Below are 5,265 nucleotides of genomic sequence, written 5' to 3'. Positions count from 1 at the left end.
GCCCCCACCGCCCCCGGCCCCTTCCTGCTTCGGTGCCTTGTCACTGCGCTGCGACTTCCCAACCCTAAACCAGGCCTCTGCCGCCCTTCTTGCCTGGCCGGGCCCAGAGAGCAATTCCAAGCTGGGGACGGGGACGAAGAAGGGGCGGGGGCTGGGGAGACTCCCGCACATCCTGCAGCTCTGCTGGCGGAAAGGTCCTCCGTGGGCCACCAAGGCCCCTGTCCACCTCTGTTGGCAGGTGTGGGGGAGGCCAGAGGAGGGCACAGCCTGTCCTCCAGCAGCTGGTGGGCAGCCCACCATCCTATCCCACCTGTTTACTGCAGTTTCTTCAGTCATCTAGAACAAGAAAAATTAAAAAGAATGTCCAGCCCTATCCGTTTCATGGTGCAGTTGCAGGGACACCTCTGCAGATTCACCCGTTATGGGGGGAGCTACCTTGTTCCAGGTGCAGGTGGTTCAGCCCGCAACCTTCACATGCCTGAGCCCAAATTTCCTCATCTACAAGGAGGAGTCACAAGAGGCCCCCCCTCTGCGGGCTGCCTAACTACGTGGGACGGGGAGGCTGCAGCCCCTTGGTGGGCGTGGCGAGGCCAGGGGGCTTTACCAGACACCCTCTCCTCTGCTAGCCTGACATGGCCACAGGTTTGATTTTTCTGAAGATCAGTACTTGCAGGCTTGAAGGAGGGTCTTGAGAATGGAGGTGGATGGCGTGTGAGGAAATACTTTCATGTCTGTCAGTCCCCAGGAGCCCTGGTTCCTGCTGGGGCTCTCTTCCATTAGCTCAAGGCCCCCAGGGGCCCTGGAGGATGGCACTATCCCAAGAGAGGGCAGCAGCTTCCAGAGCCTCTGAACAAGAACTCTGAGCCCGGGGGGGTGAGCAGTGCCTGCCCTTGGATGTCACTACCAAGCCTCAGTCTTGTGCACCTGTCAGGGCTGGGAAGCCAGAGGGGACTAATAGCCACTGTGCTCCAACTGTGTGTTGGACTCGGAGTTGGGTGATTTCAACATTATGTCATCTTGTTATCAAGCCACCTAGTGAGATAGGGATTGTTGACTCATTTTTAAATGAAGGAGCTTGAGCTCTGGCACCCAAGACTATTTGAATCCAAATCTCTTGCTCTCCTGCCTCTCGGGCCTGCCAGGGATGGCACAGTCCATTGAGTGGGGAGCAGAGGGTTCGCCTCTACTGCCGATACTGTCATTCTTTGGTAACCAGTCATGACAATGCCATGTGGGCAGGACCCTGTCTTCCTAGCCACGCAGCGCCTGGCACGTGGTGGGCTGTCCACAGTGCCTGTTGGACAAATGACTCCCAGGGACCTTCCAGGGTTGTGGGCCCCACCCAGCCCTTGCTCTGTGTTCTGGTCCCATGTCCTCAGAGGGACCTACTGCAGGCCTGACATCTGGTGTTGGCTTCTGGAGGCTTCCAACTGTGCCACTTCCAACTCATTATTGCTAATGCGTGGGGACACCCTGCATACGACAGATGCTATTAGTGAACCAAATTTTGTTCTACCACGAAGCAAAACTAACAGAGCATAAAGCAGGTTAGGAGGGGAAGATTGATGAGCCAAGGCCCCTGGAAAATAAACGAGGGATGTTTTCTTTGCCATATTACTCGTATTTATTACACTTGCTTTTCATTAAAGACCCAGAAACACCACTGGTCTCTGCTGCCCAGCGCTGAAGAGATGTCCTGCCGGGGCTTGCAGGGTGTGTGTGTGTCTCAAAGCTCGGGAGGGCACAGAGCAGGGGTGGGTTTATGAAACTTGGCTCAGGTCAGTGAGCCTCTGGGAAAAGGATCAATCTTGGGTCCAGCTCTGGGGAGACATCTGCTTTGGGCACTGGCAGGGGAGCAGGGCTAGGGTGGGTACCCTTCCCAGGAAGGCTTTACTCCAAACTAAGATCCTGGGCAGGGCAAGGCCTTGACGGATGCGCCAGTGGGGCAGTTCTGGCCAGGGGCAGCCCTGCAGGATTACTTTGGCACCTTGTTTCTGGCCCGCCAGTGGGCAAGGTTGATATTTGGGAACTAGCAGCAAATGGATACCACAAGGTAAGTGGCATGTTGCCCATGTCCTTGAGGATCTCACAGTTTAGTGGGGAAATCATTCATTCATTCATTCATTCACAAATATTTATGGACGATCTACTATGCTCTATTCTGAGAATAAGGGGTCCATCAGAGAACAAAATGGAGTCTCTGCTCTTCTAGACAAGTCAATGATATGATGACTCCCTCTCTTGGCATAAGTGCTCTGAGAGAAGGATGTGTGCAGAGAAGAGTCCCCTGTCACTTCTCAGAAGGGGCTTCACAAAACCGAGGTCTAGCCAGGCCTTGAGTTCACCGGGTCACCAGTCACAGCACCCAGGGAAGAGCATTCCAGAGGGTGGGAACAGCAGAGGCAAAGGCCCAGCTGCAGTAGGCTTAATGGAGTCTCCGTGGCATTGCAAGGACCTTGCCCTGTGGACTCAATATGACAATATGGAGTCATCAGAAGAGAGGGACATTCAGCCATCGAGGCACCATTCAGGCTGCTGAGGGAGGGTCCTTCTACTTCGTAAACACTCCAGGCCACCCATCCACCGCGTGAAGAGGAAGGAAGGACTGACCTGGCCACAGCCACGTTAAGCAGGGGTAGTGTCACTGCCTCGAACCCTGGCCTGTCTCTCTCTAGTGCCCCCCTTCACACACACACACACACACACACACACACACACACACACACACACACACACACACACACACACACACACACACACACACACACACACACACACACACACACACACACACACACACACACACACACACACACACACACACACACACACACACACACACACACACACACACACCCCTGTGTGCCCTGTAGTAGCGTCCTCTCTTCTGCTTCCTGTCTCACCGGGAAGGGGGTAAACTCACCAGGAAGGGCCTTCCTCCTGCAGGGGGTGCTGCTGCTCTCCAGGGAGTGAGATCAAATTAGGGTTTGCCACTCCAGCTCTACCAGGGACAGTAAGCCAGGGAAAGGGCCATTTGGCTGTGTGTTTTGTGTTTCTCCTCTATCATCTGGCACCCTGGAGAGGAAGGTGATTTTCTCCAAACCCAACCCCTAACATCTTGGCAGCCAGTAATAGGACCAGCATTTGAGAGCAAAGGGTCACGTGGGGAAACTGAGGCTTCTGGTGCTACTGCAGGCGTAGCTTAAGCATGCCCGGACCATGTGGGCCTCTCAACAAAGTCCCTACTATGCGCCAGGAGCTATGCCAGGCCCTGGGAACACAAGGGTCAAGAAGACAGACAAGGTACTTGCTCTCTTGGAGCTGAATATCCTACTAGGAGGTGGGAGGTGAAACACACCAACAAGATGATTTCAGATAATGGACACGTGAAGGAGTAAGACAGGGAGCTGTGGTACAGAGTGCCACAGGCGGGGTGGGCCCCCACAGCGGGGGGGTGACACTGACGCTGCAGCCAGAATGGCAAGCAGCAGCCGGCTGTGTGGAGAACGCAGGAGGGAGCGTCCCAGGCAGACAGAAGGGGCAACAGCAGTGGTCTCCCTGCGGCGGAAACCAGCTTGATGTGTCCAAGAAACACGAAGAAGGCAAAGTGGGTGATGGGAAGAGTCACAGCGGAAAAACTTGGTGACAGAGGCTGGGCCAAGACATCAAGAATCTTGCAGCCCATGGCAACAAGTTTCATTCTAGACATGATGTGAAACCATGACAGGGTTTTAAGCAGGGGAGTGACAATGTGTAACTGTATTAGTCTGTTTCTGTTGCTTATAACAAGTACCTGAAACCAAGTGATTTATAAAGAAAACAAAATTTTAGGGCTGGCCTGTGGCTCACTTGGGAGACTGTGGTGCTGATGACACCAAGTCAAGGATTAAGACCCCCTTACCGGTCATCTTTAAAAAAAACCCCAACCCCCCCCCCAAACCCAAAATTTATCGCTTTCAGCTTTGGAGGCTGAGAAATCCGACATCCAGGGAACACATCTGGTGAGGGTCTTCTTTGGTGGTGGCTTTACAGCAACACAGGGGTCTCATGTGGGAGAAAATAGCAGAGCAGAGAGAGACTCTCATGTGCTCTCTTTTTAAAGTCCTCAGAACCACGCCCCTGACCACCATTATTAATCCATTCACTGTGGCTTGATCCTACAATCTAATCACCTCCTCAAGGCTCCACCTTTCAATTACCATAAGAGGATTTCCCACTCTCAACAGATATAGTGGGGATTAAGCTTCTAATATATGGACTTTGGGGGACACAATTCAATCAATCCACAGCAATTTTTTTTTTTTTGCTGGCTGGTACAGGGATCGAACATGAGACCTTGGGGTTACCAGCCCCATGCTCTAACCAACTGAGCTAAATGGCCAGTGTGTGAACTTGTTTTTAAACAGACCTTTCTAATAGCCAAAAAGCAGAAACAACTCAAATTTCTACTGGTGAGTGGATAAACAAAATATGGTACAGTCATGGGTCACTTAATGGCAGGATGGGGATACGTTCTGAGATATGTGTCCTTAGGTGATTTCGTCATTGTGGGAACACCGCAGAGTGTACCTACGCAAACCTAGATGGTGTAGCCTACTGCACTCCTAGGCTTTGTGGTATGGCCCATGGCTCCGAGGCTACGCACCTGTACAGCATGTGCTGTACTGAATACTGCAGGCAGTTGTAACACACGGTAAGCATTTGTGTATCTAAACATATCCAAACATAGACAAGATAATGTGTTTACTACGATGTCGCTATGCAATAGGAATTTTTCAGCTCCATTATAGTCTTAGGGGACCATCGTGTGGTGCATGGGGTCCTTATGCGGCACGTGACTGTATATCCATATAATAGATATTATTTGACAATAGAAAGGAACGACACATGGATACCTGCTACGGCATGGATAAACCTCGAAAGCGTTATGCCGAGTGGAAGAAGTCACACACAAAGACCACAGATTGTATGATTCCATTTATATGAAATGTCCAGAAGAGGCAAATCCATAGCGATAGAAAATAGATTCGTGGTTGCCTGGGGCTGCAGTGGGAGAGGGGAGTGGAGGGTGGGAAGTGACTGCTAATGGGTACGAGTCTTCTTTCTGGGGTGATAAAAGGTTCTAAAATTAGATTATGATGATGGTTGCAGAACTCGGTGAATATACTAAGACACGGATTGTGGATTGTATACTTTAAATGGGTGGATTTCCTGGCATATAAGTGACATCCCAATGAAGCTATTTTGTAGGGGGTTTTGTTTGTT

At 51.6% G+C, this 5,265-nt stretch overlaps 1 non-coding gene across 1 annotated transcript; it reads right to left on the bottom strand.

The window, feature by feature from the left end:
- Positions 1–4,307: 4,307 nt before the first annotated feature.
- TRNAT-GGU lies at positions 4,308–4,381 on the bottom strand. The gene has a single exon. It is a non-coding gene; the product is annotated as a tRNA-Thr (tRNA).
- Between the last annotated feature and the right edge of the window lie 884 nt (positions 4,382–5,265).

The sequence above is a fragment of the Galeopterus variegatus genome, unplaced genomic scaffold (genome assembly GCF_000696425.1).
Source record: "Galeopterus variegatus unplaced genomic scaffold, G_variegatus-3.0.2 Scaffold761, whole genome shotgun sequence".
NCBI classification, from domain to species: Eukaryota; Metazoa; Chordata; class Mammalia; order Dermoptera; family Cynocephalidae; genus Galeopterus; species Galeopterus variegatus.
Note: the sequence above shows the minus strand (reverse complement) of the source record. Positions and strands in the feature narration are given on the sequence as shown.